The sequence below is a fragment of the Phyllobates terribilis genome, unplaced genomic scaffold, assembly GCF_046119375.1.
Source record: "Phyllobates terribilis strain yellow unplaced genomic scaffold, ASM4611937v1 Scaffold_3__8_contigs__length_932513732, whole genome shotgun sequence".
Classification (NCBI taxonomy): Eukaryota; Metazoa; Chordata; class Amphibia; order Anura; family Dendrobatidae; genus Phyllobates; species Phyllobates terribilis.
In genome coordinates, this window is record NW_027362763.1 from 155,625,739 (window position 1) to 155,643,251 (window position 17,513).

The following is a 17,513-nucleotide window of genomic DNA, read 5'->3' on the forward strand; positions in this document are numbered from 1 at the left end:
ATGAGCGCTCTCCAGTGCCATAGGCGCTCTACCAGGGAGTCTGCATGACAAGGAAAAAAAAAATACTATGTCCCCAAAAAATACATAGGAGCTGTCACGTTGGCCGCATCAGGTCACTCCAGATAGGTGGTATCTATGGCAGCACTGACAAGAGGCCCAAAACAGGACATGTCTCACTCTGAAGAAGCGGGATCTGACACCCATGTCTGAGAATCTACACTGTACTTTTCAATCAATAGGTATCTATTACATTTGATGGACAGCTGCCAACAATCGCAACTGTGGCAGGAACGTCCTAGGAATCTGAGTTGGAAGGGTCTTTATGCAAAACCCCCCCCCCCCAAATTGGGCGGTCCCACCATATGGGTGTCCCCAGGCTTTAGAGGAAATCTGTCAGAGCAGAATAATGTAGGGGCAGAGACTCTGATTCCAGCGATGTATCACTATTTTTTCTGGGTGCAGCAGTTTAGTTTTCTCTGATGCAGATGTAGCAGAGCTCAGAACTTTGACCCTGTTCACACCCATGATTGGCAGATTTCCATGTACATTGTATAATGACAGTAAGCAGCTAATCAGTGCTGGGGGGGGGGTGCAGCTAGTTCAGCAGTGATTATCTCCTGCTGATAACGCTGATAGTATTAAAACTACAGCACACAGCCTAATAAGTGACACATTGCTGAAATTGGTGTCTCAGTCCCTACCTCATGCTGCCCTCAGATTACATAGGAAAAACATGCTGTTGGATTCCCTTTAAATGTCACAATTTTACCCCTTAAATTATTGGTAATGGCATGGGTCTCAATGGAGTCCTTTTCCTTAGCCAAAAGAGAGTTAATAGCATGTAGGCGAGAAGGTCCTGTCTACACAACACCTTTAAAATTCTGATCAGATGAAATTGTGAAATATCCTATTCTAATAGGACAGTGTGAACAGAACCTAAACAAATAAACATAACGGTTACCGTAATTCTTGAAAGAAAGAATAGAAAGTCTGCAGCAATTATTCTTGAGGTTAAAAATACCAGAACCCTGCTTTCAGTCAGAGGTAAAAGACTGATGTATGCCACTACAAAGATGTGTGTACAGTAGCTTATATCGCCAATACAGTATATACCCTCACTGTAAAAAAGACACCCACACACAAACACTTCTTTACTCTATGTATGGAGTAATGAGCAGCAGAACAATCTCTAATATACACTCAAAACCCCCCACCCCATTTATGCCACAAGGACACTGCTTCAGCATACGAGGGGACATGTGACCCCCTGCATACATTTCATACATACACCGAGAATAATTAAAGTGTAGTTTGTTAAGAGAACACAGCGGGGGAATCACGCAGATCTTCTGGCTGGTACCGATCATCAAGAACCAACACTCCGCCACCTTCAATCGACAGGACAATTACACAATTGACTGACGAGTAATGGACGAAGCTGTGGCTGTTTTCACTACTAGGGGCTGGTTATTGGGGAACTCACAAAGATCGCATAGTATATACACCTCTGAGTCTAATATTTATATACACTGTACATATATACATACATACCCCAGTACGGTCACTGCCAAACTCCACAATAACAAAAAGGAACTAGCTGGCACCACCAATCGTTTATACAGGCTGATTAGACCAGTTACAGGTAGTGTATGGCTTCAGGGGAGCAGTTTATAGAGCAAGAGCAACAAAGCTATTACATGTTATATATTTAATAAAAAAAGTAGGCAGTGTTTATAAAAAATATACAAAGATGATGCAAAATGAAAACGAAACAATACAATATATACATTCACATAAAATAAAAAGGAACAAAAGAAAAGTACTAAACCTGTTTCACGGAAATGGCGCAGATCGTAGTGGAGGGAAGCTCTCCTTTTAGGGAATTGGTACAGAACCACAGCGAACTGATCTTCCAGGCCTGACTGACAAAAACTCTAAATCTGCTTTTATTGGATAAAAACCATGCCCACATGCCTATTCTTGGTGAGCTCATATGGGGGCTGGTCATGGGATGTGGCTCTGTTCCCAAAAATTAAGAGATATTCAACTTTCAGGATATCTTCGCCCCTTGATGTCTCAGGTGGTAAATATTAATACGATATTTAATTTATTTTACTCACTTTTTTAGCGCCATTAATTCTACAGCGCTTTAAAAACATTAACGAGATTTCCTATTATGATTTTAGCTTTCCATAGATCGGAAACATGGCATATTTATTGTCATCCGTCAGATTTTAATTTAGGACTGATGCGGTGACCTCCCAGTGATGTAAGTCAATGAGTTACATTCGCCACAACACCAAAAATGTGTCTCCACAGGCCATAAATCTGTCGCCGCCCAAATTCTTCTGCAAGCTGTGCCTTGACTTTGTGTCTGTGATCCATCAGATAACCCACTTTACCTGTTCACAGCAGGGGGGTCCCAGCTGAGTAAGGATGATGTGGAGTGTCAGAGTGCAAGATCTTTCCTTCAATTCATGATGCTTCGATCCTCAATGTGAGTTATACTTACATATACATATATACATATATATATATATATATATATATATATATATATATATATATATATATAGTACAGACCAAAAGTTTGGACACACCTTCTCATTTAAAGATTTTTCTGTATTTTCATGACTTTGAAAATTGTACATTCACACTGAAGGCATCAAAACTATGAATTAACACATGTGGAATTATATACTTAACAAAAAAGTGTGAAACAACTGAAAATATGTCTTATATTCTAGGTTCTTCAAAGTAGCCACCTTTTGCTTTGATGACTGCTTTGCACACTCTTGGCATTCTCTTGATGAGCTTCAAGAGGTAGTCACCGGAAATGATCTTCCAACAATCCTGAAGGAGTTCCCAGAGATGCTTAGCACTTGTTGGCCCTTTTGCCTTCACTCTGCGGTCCAGCTCACCCCAAACCATCTCGATTGGGTTCAGGTCTAGTGACTGTGGAGGCCAGGTCATCTGGCGTAGCACCCCATCACTCTCCTGCTTGGTCAAATAGCCCTTACACAGCCTGGAGGTGTGTTTGGGATCATTGTCCTGTTGAAAAATAAATGATGGTCCAACTAAACGCAAATCGGATGGAATAGCATGCAGCTGCAAGATGCTGTGGGAGCCATGCTGGTTCAGTATGCCTTCAATTTTGAATAAATCCCCAACAGTGTCACCAGCAAAGGACCCCCACACCATCACACCCCCTCCTCCATGCTTCACGGTGGGAACCAGGCATGTAGAGTCCATCCGTTCACCTTTTCTGCGTCGCACAAAGACACGGTGGTTGGAACCAAAGATCTCAAATTTGGACTCATCAGACGAAAGCACAGATTTCCACTGGTCTAATGTCCATTCCTTGTGTTCTTTAGCCCAAACAAGTCTCTTCTGCTTGTTGCCTGTCCTTAGCAGTGGTTTCCTAGCAGCTATTTTACTATTAAGGCCTGCTGCACAAAGTCTCCTCTTAACAGTTGTTGTAGAGATGTGTCTGCTGCTAGAACTCTGTGTGGCATTGACCTGGTCTCTAATATGAGCTGCTGTTAACCTGCGATTTCTGAGGCTGGTGACTCGGATAAACTTATCCTCAGAAGCAGAGGAGTCTCTTGGTCTTCTTTTCCTGGGGCAGTCCTCATGTGAGCCAGTTTCTTTGTAGCGCTTGATGGTTTTTGAAACTGCACTTGGGGACACTTTCAAAGTTTTCCCAATTTTTCGGACTGACTGACCTTCATTTCTTAAAGTAATGATGGCCACTCATTTTTTTTTTACTTAGCTGCTTTTTTCTTGCCATAATACAAATTCTAACAGTCTATTCAGTAGGACTATCAGCTGTGTATCCACCAGAGTTCTACACAACACAACTGATGGTCCCAACCCCATTTATAAGGCAAGAAATCCCACTTATTAAACCTGACAGGGCACACCTGTGAAGTGAAAGCCATTTCCGGTGACTACCTCTTCAAGCTCATCAAGAGAATGCCAAGAGTGTGCAAAGTAGTCATCAAAGCAAAAGGTGGCTACTTTGAAGAACCTAGAATATAAGACATATTTTCAGTTGTTTCACACTTTTTTGTTAAGTATATAATTCCACATGTGTTAATTCATAGTTTTGATGCCTTCAGTGTGAATTTACAATTTTCATAGTCATGAAAATACAGAAAAATCTTTAAATGAGAAGGTGTGTCCAAACTTTTGGTCTGTACTGTATATACACACACATACATATATATATAATATATTTTTATATATATATATATATATATACATACACACATTATATATATATATATATAGCCCCTTAAAACAACCTGTATATCGTTGACCCCCACCAATCACTCAAATACTGCAGAAGTGCTTGGCTCATGAGGCAGAAGCGAAGAGCTCCTACGTGGGTGCATGCACAGTGGGGTACAGACACATGCACGTGCAGTCTTTTGAGTAATCACTGGGGGTCTCAGAACCCAGACACCCACCAATTTAGAGTCTGTTTATTTGCTTATTACATATATAAAAAAAAACTACACAAAACACATTTTGAATTGTATAAACACTTTAAAAAAAAAACACAGTGTGACCAGAGCCCTAAGCTAAATACCGTACTTTCATTAGGTGGAATATAAAAACAACATATTTCTGGAATAAGCAAAACAGAAGAGAAAAAACAAAAACCAGACAATGCCTCCAAAAAAAAAACACATATAGCAAACCAGCATTTCTCGACTACAAACGAAAGGTGGAATTACAATGGCTTTCATTTCATCCTGCATGGGAACGCTGCACTTCCCAAAGACGCTGCTAATAGTACCTGCGCGCAATCCCTCCCCAGAAACAAAGACTCAAAGGGGGCCATTAACTCTACGTGTGACACCATTAAGGTGATTAAAATGTCCTCCTCCACCAGCCATGACATTCTTCTCCATCATAAATTACACTGCTACAGCACACTGGCACAGCTCAGAGAAAATGCATTTATTAACCCTTCCCGAGACGTTCCTCTGCTGTAGAAACGAGAGTGCAGAGATTCTCCATTATACCATTAAAAGCTTTTTAGCAATCTGCTGCAGCCGTCTATTCCCTGCTCAGCTCCAACCCAGCAATTGACCCTTCTAAGCTTGACAGATACGTCTACGGGTGATTAACACGTGATATGACCAAACGTGCAAGCTTTAAAAAGCTTTATAGTCAGGCTGGTGTGAAACTATGGCTTCCGACACAAGACTTAAAGGTTCACCCGGCCTGCACCTTGGCTTATATCTTATTGAGCTGCATTTCCAGCGATTCCCTAACACATACTTATTAGCCGAACCACTCACCAGCTCTGCAATGCAATCAACAAGATACAAGTGCCAGGTAGGAGATGGGAGATAAGCAGCATTCTCATCACAAGGTGTAGGCTGAAGACATATTCCAAGGTGAACCATGCAGCTAGCCTGTTCTCATCCGCTAAGTTACTACAGAACGTTCGGAAACAAGTCTGGATTACAAGGTGCTCCGCATGGTTTCCAGATACAGAGCAATATCTGGTATTGGACCTCATGACAAGTCGGTGGACAAAAGTAGTACTGGTTCTGGAAAAAAAATATTCAGCTTTTTCTAGGCAGTGATTGGCTGCATTGGTCACATGTCCTGGTGACCATGTCATCACTGCAGCAGTAAGTAGAGACTGGCGGGGCATCGAGGGGCATCGGAGTGCGAGTTGGTGAGACGAGTATGGTTTCTTTTTTTTTTTCTTAAACCAATCTGAGCATTTTGTCCTTAAAATGGAATCTCCAGATAGATGTCGAGGGACAGAAGGATCAGACAGTTGGTTTTCAACATGCCCGATTTTTTTGCTCTACGGCAGTATTCCCCAACTCTGGTCCTCAAGAGCAGGGCTGTGGAGTCGGTAAGCCAAACCACCGACTCAGACTCCTCAATTTCTCTGACTCCAACTCCATGACTCTGACTCCTCACTACTGAGCGTGTACATAAAGTGTAGCACAGATTCATCTCAACTAAAAGCCGAGATCCTTAGATCAGGAAGAGAACAGATATTTATAGGACATTTCGGAACTTTCCCAAATTCTTATGAAAAAATGTACAGCAGATACTGCATTTTACTGCTCCACCCAATTTATTATTTACTTTAGGAGTCGGAGTCAGTCTATTTTATACTGACTCCAACGCCCTGCTCAAGAGCTACCAAAAGGTCATGTTTTTAGGATTTCCTTAGTATTGCCCAGATAGATTGAATCACCTGGGCAATACTAAGGAGATCCTGAAAACATGACTTGTTGGTGGCTCTCAGGGACAGGGGGTGTTGGTGAACACTGCTCTACAGTAAGCTGCTGCCAAGCTTGTCTGGCAGCAACTTAATTCCTTATCCTTACATATCCGGATAAGACCCTATTGTGCCATTGTCTTTCCAGTTTATTTACCAAATATTCTTATAAATAACAAATGCACGCACATCCAAACTGAGCATGCATGTTTATAAGATAAACAGTGAGATAGCAGATGGCCAAACAGACAAAGAAACAAAAAGGATTCAGTGGGAATAGTCACATATTATAGTAGAATATACACATTGTATTAGATAAATATATACAATAAATATGTTAAAGTAGGAAGAAGAGATCAACTAAAAAACACACATCAGGAAGAGTGGTGGCATTATCCACAAAAGATATAGGAATTCCTGATGCAAGAGGCAACATATCCTCCTAACCTACACACACGATTAAAGCACAAGTAATTTGACCATAACAAAAGTAAATATAGTATACACTGCGTGCAGAATTATTAGGCAAATGCGTATTTTGATCACATGATACTTTTTATACATGTTGTCCTACTCCAAGCTGCATAGGCTTGAGAGCCAACTCCCAGTTAAGTAAATCTGGTGATGTGCATCTCTGGAATGAGGAGGGGTGTTGACTAATGACATCAACACCCTATATAAGGTGTGCTTAATTATTAGGCAACTTCCTTTCCTTTGGCAAAATGGGTCAGAAGAGAGATTTGACGGGCTCTGAAAAGTCCAAAATTGTGAGATGTCTTGCAGAGGGATGCAGCAGTCTTGAAATTTCCAAACTTTTGAAGCGTGATCACCGAACAATCAAGCGTTTCATGGCAAATAGACAACAGGGTCGCAAGAAGCGTGTTGGCCAAAAAAGGAGCAAAATAACTGCCCATGAATTGAGGAAAATCAAGCGTGAAGCTGCCAAGATGCCATTCGCCACCAGTTTTGCCATATTTCAGAGCTGCAACGTTACTGGAGTATCAAAAAGCACAAGGTGTGCGATACTCAGGGACATGGCCATGGTAAGGAAGGCTGAAAAACGACCACCTATGAACAAGAAACATAAGATAAAACGTCAAGAATGGGCCAAGAAATATCTTAAGACTGATTTTTCAAAGGTTTTATGGACTGATAAAATGAGAGTGACTCTTGATGGGCCAGATGGATGGGCCAGAGGCTGGATCAGTAAAGGGCAGAGAGCTCCACTCCGACTCAGACGCCAGCAAGGTGGAGGTGGGGTACTGGTATGGGCAGGTATCATCAAAGATGAACTTGTGGGACCTTTTCGGGTTGAGGATGGAGTGAAGCTCAACTCCCTGACCTACTGCCAGTTTCTTGAAGACAACTTCTTCAAGCAGTAGTACAGGAAGAAGTCGTTATCGTTCAAGAAAAACATGATTTTCATACAGGACAATGCTCCATCACATGCATCCAACTACTCCACAGCATGGCTGGCCAGTAAAGTTCTAAAAGAAGAAAAAATAATGACATGGCCCCCTTGTTCACCTGATCTGAACCCCATAGAGAACCTGTGGTCCATCATAAAATGTGAGATCTACAGGGAGGGAAAACAGTACACCTCTCGGAACAGTGTCTGGGAGGCTGTGGTGGCTGCTGCACGCAATGCTGATTGAAAACAGATCAAGCAACTGACAGAATCTATGGATGGAAGGCTGTTGAGTGTCATCATAAAGAAATGTGGCTATATTCATCACTAATTTTTTTTGTTTTTGCATGTCAGAAATGTTTATTTCTAAATTTTGTGCACTGATATTCGTTTATTTGGTGAAAATAAACAAGTGAGATAGGATTATATTTGGTTTTTAATAAGTTGCCTAATAATTCTGCACAGTAATAGTCACCTGCACAAACAGATATCCTTCTAAGATAGCCAAATCTAAAAAAAAAAACACTCCAACTTCCAAAAATATTAAGCTTGGATATTTATGAGTCTTTTGGGCTGATTGAGAACATAGTTGTTGATCAATAATAAAAATAATCCTCTAAAATACAACTTGCCTAATAATTCTGCACACCGTGTATACTGCCAGACCGAAAATAGCAGAAATTAACTGGCAATTACAAGGTAATAAACTCCTAGTACGAGAAGTAAATCAGCTTAAAGTACAGGAGGTAGATACAGTTGAAACCAGAAGTTTACATACACTATATAAAAAGACACATATGCATGTTTTTCTCAATATCTGACAAGAAATCAGAAAAAAACCCTTTCCCGTTTTAGGTCAATTAGGATTACCTTAATTTTTAATATTTGCCAAATGCCAGAATAATTAGAGAGAGAATGATTTAAGGCATTTCTATTACTTACTGCAAAGTCAAAAGTTTACATACACTAAGATTACTATGCCTTTAAACAATTCTGGACTGCCCATATGATGATGTCATGTGTTTGGAAGCTTCTGATAGGTTTTTTGGCAACATCTGAGTTACATCTGAGTTGCATCATGGGAAAGTCTAAAGAAATCAGCCAAGATATCAGGAAGAGAATTGTGGACTTGCACAAGTCTGGCTGAATGGCTTGAGTACAATTTCAAGATACCTAAAAGGTGCCTCGTTCATCTGTACAAACAATTCTATGCAAGTACAAACAAGATGGGAATGTCCTGCCATCATACCGCTCAGGAAGGAGATGGGTTCTGTGTCCCAGAGATGAATGTGCTTTGGTACGACGTGTTTATCAACCCAAGGACAAAAGCAAAAGACCTTGTGAAGATGATGGCGGAAGCTGGTAAGATTGTGTCAATAACCACAGTGAAACGAGTACTGCATCAACATGGGCTGAAAGGCCACTCTGCCAGGAAGAAGTCATTACTCCAAAAGAAACATAAAAAGCCAGATGAATGTTTGCAAATGCACACAGGAACAAAGACCTTAATTTTTGGAGACATGTCTTGTGGTGAAACTAAAAAAACTGAACTTTTTGGGTATAATGACCATCGTTACATTTGGAGAAAAAAGGGAAAGCTTGGAAGCCTAAGAACACCATCCCAACTGTGAAACATGGGGGGGGTCGCAGCATCATGTTGTGGAATTGTTTTGCTGCAGGAGGGACTGGCGCACTTCACAAAATAGATGGCATCATGAGAAAAGAAGATTATGTGGCAATACTGAAGAAACATCTCAAGACATCAGCCAGGAAGTTAAAGCTTGCGCGGAAATGGGTCTTCCAAATGGACAATGACCCGAAGCATACTGCCAAAATGTTAAAAAAGTGGCTTAAGGATAGCAAAATCAATGCTTTGGAGTGGCCATCACAAAGCCCTCATCTCAATCCTATTGAAAATTTATGGGCAAAGCTGAAAAGGCAGGTGCGAGCAAGGCGACCTACAAACCTGGATCAGTTACACCAGTTTTGTCAGGAGGAATGGGCCCAAATTCCGACCAACTATTGTGAGAAGCTTGTGGAAGGATATCCCAAACGCTTGACCCAAGTCATTCAGTTTAAGGACAATGGAACCAAATACTAATGAAATGTATGTAAACTTTTGACTTTGAAGTAGGTAATAAAAATGCCTTAAAACATTCTCTCTCTCTCATTATTCTGACATTTGGCAAATATTAAAAATTATGGTAATCCTAATTGACCCAAAACGGGAAAGGTTTATTCTGATTTCTTGTCAGATATTGTTTAAAAAGACACACATGTATGTTTTTTATAGTGTATGTAAACTTCTGGTTTCAACTTTATGTATTTTCCAAATATAAATGATGTGTGTGGACAGCCTCAAAGAAGTATTCTCAAGTTATTAAATTGCTTTAATTAGGTAACATGAAAATAATAAAGTTTGCATTTGACTTGCTTTGTCTGCTACCATTCTCCAGCAATGACAGCTTTCATCTTTCATAGTGTACAGCTCGTTTCCATGGAGCTCAGCAAGAAGTGCCTGCCTGACGTAGAATAAGCAGTAGTTACATTCCAGGAGAAATGTAAATTCTTAATATGTCAATCACCTCTCTCCAAAACACCGATTTCTATACAGCAGTTAGTTGCTCACCTCCTTCCCCTTCCTTCTCAGCTCCTGACAAGCTGCTGTTATAAATCTTGCATAATCACCAGCTCTGAAGCTTTCAGAGCATGTCTACTAATCACGGCTCTTGCTGTATGGAGCTGTGTGCTTGTTGAAATGCCCGGTTATCTCTATATGCAAATATAGTCATCATGTAGATTCAGAACAAACCACTGATACCTTGATGTGTTACAGCTGAACTTGTGCTGAGCTTTATAGTTCTACTAATACTACATTCTCTGCTGCTCAGCAGGACTGTCATTCAAAGAGGAGAGTCCGCCCTGTCAGATACCAGGAAGTAAGGAGACTGCATAGCTCTGAACTGCTCTTGAGACAACTTAAGAGAAGAGCCAAGCGGTTCCTGTAAATGGGGGAGTCAGGGGAGATATCGATCAGCTGAAGCATTGTTCGGTTCACACCTATCTAATGGGTGGGGGATAGCTTTAGGCTGTCTGCATAAGCTTAAAGCTGGAACCTATCAAAACTGTAGGGACTCTTTATCAATCACTGTACCCCAAATGACCAGTTTGAGACACATTTTAAACAAAAACTTGATTTTCAGAGCAGGAATCAAATCCTTACTATGATAAATCATTACAATGGTAACGAGAAAAGGGAAACAGCAAGGAAAAGTCAGAGTCTAACACAAATATTAATGACGGCTGTATTTCAGTACATGGTACAGAAAACGCTGCAGCTGCCTCGGGATTATGAATGAGTGTATAAAACGCAGCGGGGCTCGGTGCACAACAGATGAGGGGGGAAAAAAATAGGGCACAGAAGAAATAAATGGATGAAGTTTATACACAGCAGTGAGCCTCCCACTAATACGGAAAACATCAAATCCAGGTCACCGTATACCCAGCCGTACTCACGACTCTGAGCTGGTTTTTTAATATTTCATAACTCCCCTTATTGCATCCTGTATGTTTCCAGCCCTCTGCATAGCAGCTGAACTCCACATTGCCTTGTCTGCAACAACAGACTAAGGGGACACAGAGAGAAACAGTCAAAATTATCAAAAAAGCAAACCAATGAAAACTGATATAATCACACATTGCACAATCAGCACTATGAATCCCTCTGAAACAATGGTTTTTATTAATCTCCTTGCTGCCTCCATCTCCTAGAAATTCCTCAGATTGTGGTACTTCGGGCATCTAGCGGCTGCTTGTCTCCCTGTCTGATGGAGCAGAACGAGTCCTGCCTGGACAAATCTTATCCGGGTCTAGAAGTCAGACCCAATACACAGCAGGGAAAGGTCCACTCACCCCAGAGGGAGTGACCAGAGCTCATATAACCCCTTATCAAGACCTGAACCAATCATCTTCCGATCAGGGGGAGGGGAGGGAAGGAAGGAAGGAAGGAAGGAAGGAAGGAAGGAAGGAAGGAAGGAAGGAAGGAAGGAAGGAAGGAAGGAAGGAAGGAAGGAAGGAAGGAAGGAAGGAAGGAAGGAAGGAAAAGGAGAAAGGTAGAGAATGAAAGTATGTACAGAAAGAGAAAACAAAAAAGTGAAAGAATGAATGAGAAAGGGAAAAAAACAACAAAATGTAGGAATGAAAGATAGGAAGAACATACAAAAAGAAAGAAAGAAAAAAAGAAAAAGGAGAAAGGTAGAGAAAATAAGTACATACAGAAAGATAAAACAAAAAAAGAAAGTGAAAGACAGAATGAATGGGAAAGAAAATAAATGAAAAAGAAACAAGAATGAATGAGAGAAAGAATGAGAGAAAGAATGAGAAAGAAAATAAATGGATTAATATGAAATAAAACTAAGATTGAATGAAAGAAAGGATAAAAAAAGAATAAGTGAGAAAGAATAAGAAAGAATGAATAAGAAAAGAATGAATGAATGAGAAAGGAAAGAAAAAGAAAGAAACAAATGTAGTGAAAGAAAGGAAAAAAAGAAAAAGGAGAAGGTAGAGAAAGTACATACAGAAAGAGAAAACAAAAAAAGTCTAAAAGTGATATAATGCCTTGGACGGCTTTATATTCTGAAGCATAATTATCTGTCAGATGTGGATACAATATGGTCTAAAAGATGTTCCTCAATCAAGTTCTTGAAGAGGCCCTGTCACTTGCTCAAAAAAATTAAGCTAAATACCTTGTAAATATCCCTGAGCCACCTGATTCTTCTTCTTTTTTTACAATTTTATGCTGCACAACTCCATTGCATATTCTCATTTATTGCTTTTGGAGTGCAGAATGTGAAATCTCTGCTTGTAGTCCAACAGGGCGTTTCTTCAGAGTCTGCTCTGGGATCGTGCACTTACACTCGATCCTTCCAGACTCACAGCTCGGCAGCATGTAAGAATGCTACATCAGCAGCTGCCGAGCTGTAAATTGCAGCGTCTGGGAGGGAGGGATGAAAGAAAATGTCTCAAGAGAAAACTCTGAAGTATAACGCTCAGTTGAACCGCAAGCAGAGATTTCACATATTCACATTTGATTCTTCTGGAATAAAGCATCTCCCCAATGGAGCGACACAGCACAAAATGGAAAAAAATGGCAAAATCAGGAGGCTCAAAGGTTTTTACAAGATATCCGGCTCAATTTTTTAGAGCAAGTGACAGGTCCTCTAACAATCATGGCAATAGAGGGGTGATTTAAATCCATCACGGAATGTAGAAGCGTTAAAAGAAAAAAAAAAATGTATCCGTATATTGGAGCACATAAAATGGTCAAAAGAAACTGTAACTTAGTAAAGGAAAAGGAGAACCTCTGCCTGCCAACACCATCATATTCCACGACACTTTCCATTCATTATTATCACTGTCCCCATTGGGCCTCTCAATATAAATTCCCTATCAGTATATCTGGTTTTGGAGTCAGTAAAAGGAAACATGGAAAGAAGCAGAAGAAATAATGCAGCTTATGATTAACGATTTTCCTTCCACCTTATGTAAATTTATAGTTGGAAGGCACAGATATCTTTGATGGACTGTTCTCTCCTGCACACAGTGCCACCATCAAGATTGGGATGTCACACAGAGAGCTGAAATTACAGTGTCTGTCTGCAGAAAAAACAAGAACACAGAGCTCAGATTATGACAACGGTCTGTACACAGAAAAAAAAAAAGGAAAAAAAACAACTATATGAAAGTTTCCGTGGGAGTGTGTACACCAGGGGTGCACGACCTGCGGCCCACGATGCTATTCTGTGCAGCCCCCAACCAACTGCTCAAAGACATGCTTGTATATTCCTTGCCAGAAAAAGGAGGTGTGGTGCAGAGCAAGGATAGATAGGCACCTATAATGCACTGTGTGTCCCTGTGTGGAACTCCCAAATATTAGCAGAATGAGGGGGGGCCCCCACTCATCCTGGTATGCATGGCCCCCCTCAACCCTCTTGCTGGTATGCATGCCCCCCCCCTCAACCCTCTTGCTGGTATGCATGCCCCCCCGCCCTCAACCCTCTCGCTGGTATGCATGCCCCCCCCCTCAACCCTCTCGCTGGTATGCATGCCCCCCCGCCCTCAACCCTCTCGCTGGTATGCATGGCCCCCCTCAACCCTCTCGCTGGTATGCATGGCCCCCCTCAACCCTCTCGCTGGTATGCATGGCCCCCCTCAACCCTCTCGCTGGTATGCATGGCCCCCCTCAACCCTCTCGCTGGTATGCATGGCCCCCCTCAACCCTCTCGCTGGTATGCATGGCCCCCCTCAACCCTCTCGCTGGTATGCATGGCCCCCCTCAACCCTCTCGCTGGTATGCATGGCCCCCCTCAACCCTCTCGCTGGTATGCATGGCCCCCCTCAACCCTCTCGCTGGTATGCATGGCCCCCCTCAACCCTCTCGCTGGTATGCATGGCCCCCCTCAACCCTCTCGCTGGTATGCATGGCCCCCCTCAACCCTCTCGCTGGTATGCATGGCCCCCCTCAACCCTCTCGCTGGTATGCATGGCCCCCCTCAACCCTCTCGCTGGTATGCATGGCCCCCCTCAACCCTCTCGCTGGTATGCATGGCCCCCCTCAACCCTCTCGCTGGTATGCATGGCCCCCCTCAACCCTCTCGCTGGTATGCATGGCCCCCCTCAACCCTCTCGCTGGTATGCATGGCCCCCCTCAACCCTCTCGCTGGTATGCATGGCCCCCCTCAACCCTCTCGCTGGTATGCATGGCCCCCCTCAACCCTCTTCCTGGTATGCATGGCACCCCTCAACCCTCTTCCTGGTATGCATGGCACCACTCATCCCCCCATCCTGGTATGCATGGCACCCCTCATCCTGGTATGCATAGCACCCCTCATCCTGGTATGCATAGCACCCCTCATCCCTCTTCCTGAACCTGGTATGCATGGCACCCCTCATCTTGGTATGCTTGGCATCCCCAATCCGGATTATGCTGCACACAAAAAATAAACAATTATACTCACCTTCATTCCCTCTGCTCCAGCGCTGCTTCCCGTTCTGCTGCCAGCACTGATCTCACAGTGTGAGCAGCACATGACGTCAGTGCCATGCGCCCTCACATTGTGAGATGAGCTGCCGGAATAGTCACTGCTCCACATGCCGGGACTATGGACGTGGGGGAGCAGTGACCATTCACTCTCCTTAATAGAGCGCACACTGTACCCGCAGCAGGGCTCCTGCATTGGCTGGCGGTCACGTGTGCCCGCTATTAAAGAGCATGAGTATTCAATACTCCCCACGCCCATGGGAGTGGGTTGTAGTGAATATTCATAGTCTTTAATAGTGAGCACATATGACCGCCGAGCAGGAGCCGCGCTGTGGGTATAGTGTGCACGCTATTAAGGAAAATAAATATTCACTGCTCCCCACGCCCACAGGAATGGGAATCAGTGAATATTCATTTTCTTTAACAGCAGATAAATACATACATTCAGCGGGTGAAATAAGTCAACATGTCACAAATTTTCTAAGTACCATATTTTTTGGACTATAAGAAGCACCGGACCATAAGACGCAGGTTTTAGGAGGAGGAAAAAAGAATAAAAAATTGAAGCAAAAAATGTGGTCATGATGCACTGTTATGTTGAAGGGGGTCTGCTGCTGACACTGTTATAAGGGTAATGTCCCCCAATTCTGTACTACTATCCCCCATTTCGATAGATAGATATCTATATCTATCTACAGTCATGGCCAAAAGTTTTGAGAATGACACCAAAATTATATTTTCACATGATCTGCTGGCCTCTGGTTTTTATTAGTGTTTGTCTGATGTTTGTATCACATACAGAAATATAATTGCAATCATATTATGAGTACCAATAGGTTATATTGACAGTTAGAATGAGTTAATGCAGCAAGTCAATATTTGCAGTGTTGCCCCTTCTTCAAGACCTCTGTAATTCTCCCTGGCATGCTCTCAATCAACTTTTGGACCAAATCCTGACTGATAGCAGTCCATTCTTGCATTTTGTCAGAATTTGTTGGTTTTTGTTTGTCCACCCGTCTCTTGATGATTGACCGCAAGTTCTCAATGGGATTAAGATCTGGGGAGTTTCCAGGCCATGGACCCAAAATCTCTATGTTTTGTTCCATGAGCCATTTAGTTATCACCTTTGCTTTATGGCAAGGTGCTCCATCATGCTGGAAAAGGCATTGTTGGGCGCCAAACTGCTCTTGGACGGTTGGGAGAAGTTGCTCTTGGAGGACATTCTGGTACCATTCTTTATTCATGGCTGTGTTTTTAGGCAAGACTGAGTGAGCAGATTCCCTTGGCTGAGAAGCAACCCCACACATGAATGGTTTCAGGATGCTTTACAGTTGGCATGAGACAAGACTGGTGGTAGCGCTCACCTCTTCTTCTCCGAATAAGCTGTCTTCCAGATGTCCCAAACAATCGAAAAGGGGATTCATCAGAGAAAATGACTTTGCCCCAGTCCTCAGCAGTCCACTCCCTGTACCTTTTGCAGAATATCAGTCGGTCCCTGATGTTTTTTCTGGAGAGAAGTGGCTACTTTGCTGCCCTCCTTGAAACCAGCCCTTGCTCAAAGAGTCTCCGCCTCACAGTGCGTGCAGAAGCACTCACACCAGCCTGCTGCCATTCCTGAGCAAGCTCGGCACTGCTGGTAGTCCGATCCCGCAGCTGAAACAGTTTTAAGATACGGTCCTGGCGCTTGCTGGTCTTTCTTGGGCGCCCTGGAGCCTTTTTGACAACAATGGAAGCTCTCTCCTTGAAGTTCTTGATGATGTGATAGATTGTTGACTGAAGTGCAATCTTTGTAGCTGCGATACTCTTCCCTGTTAGGCCATTTTTGTGCAGTGCAATGATGGCTGCACGTGTTTCTTTAGAGATAACCATGGTTAACTGAAGAGAAACAATGATACCAAGAACCAGCCTCCTTTTAAAGTGTCCAGTGATGTCATTCTTACATAATCATGACTGATTGATCGCCAGCCCTGTCCTCATCAACACCCACACCTGCGTTAATGGATCAATCACTAAAACGATGTTAGCTGCTCCTTTTAAGGCAGGACTGCAATGATGTTGAAATGTGTTTTGGGGGTTAAAGTTCATTTTCTGGGCAAATATTGACTTTGCAAGTACAGTAATTGCTGTTAAGCTGATCACGCTTTGGCATTCAGGAGTATATGCAAATTGCCATTACAAAAAATGAAGCAGTAAACTTTGGAAAAATTAGTATTTGTCTCATTCTCAATACTTTTGGCCATGACTGTATATATAAAATTTCCCCATCCTGGTAAATCTGCCCCCCCCTTCCCCTCCCACAATTTTGATATATACTGGTGCTTTTCACTAAATTAGAATATCATCAAAACGTTAATTTATTTCATTTCTTCAATACAAAAGGTGAAACTCATTATATAGAGTCATTACAAACAGAGTGATCTATTTCAAGTGTTTATTTCTGTTAATGTTGAGGATTATGGCTTACAGCCAATGAAAACACAAAAGTCATCTCAGCAAATTAGAATTAACAAAAAACATCTGCCAAGGCTTCCTACAAGTTTAAAAAGGTCCCTTAGTCTGTTTCAGTAGGCTCCACAATCATGGGGAAGACTGCTGACTTGAAAGATTTTATAATTATTTATATATATATATATATATATATATATATATATATATATATATATATATATATATATATATATATATATATATATATATATATATATATATATATATATATATATATATATATATTTATTATATAGCGCAATTAAAATGAAATACAACGTGCCACCACTCTTGATAGCGGCAAAGGATGTTTATATAGA

General features: G+C 42.0%; 1 protein-coding gene across 1 annotated transcript in view; it reads right to left on the reverse strand.

Moving 5' to 3' along the window:
* Positions 1–17,513, reverse strand: part of TRAPPC12 (trafficking protein particle complex subunit 12) — a 132,430-nt gene that overhangs the window by 84,034 nt on the left and 30,883 nt on the right. The window lies entirely within an intron of this gene.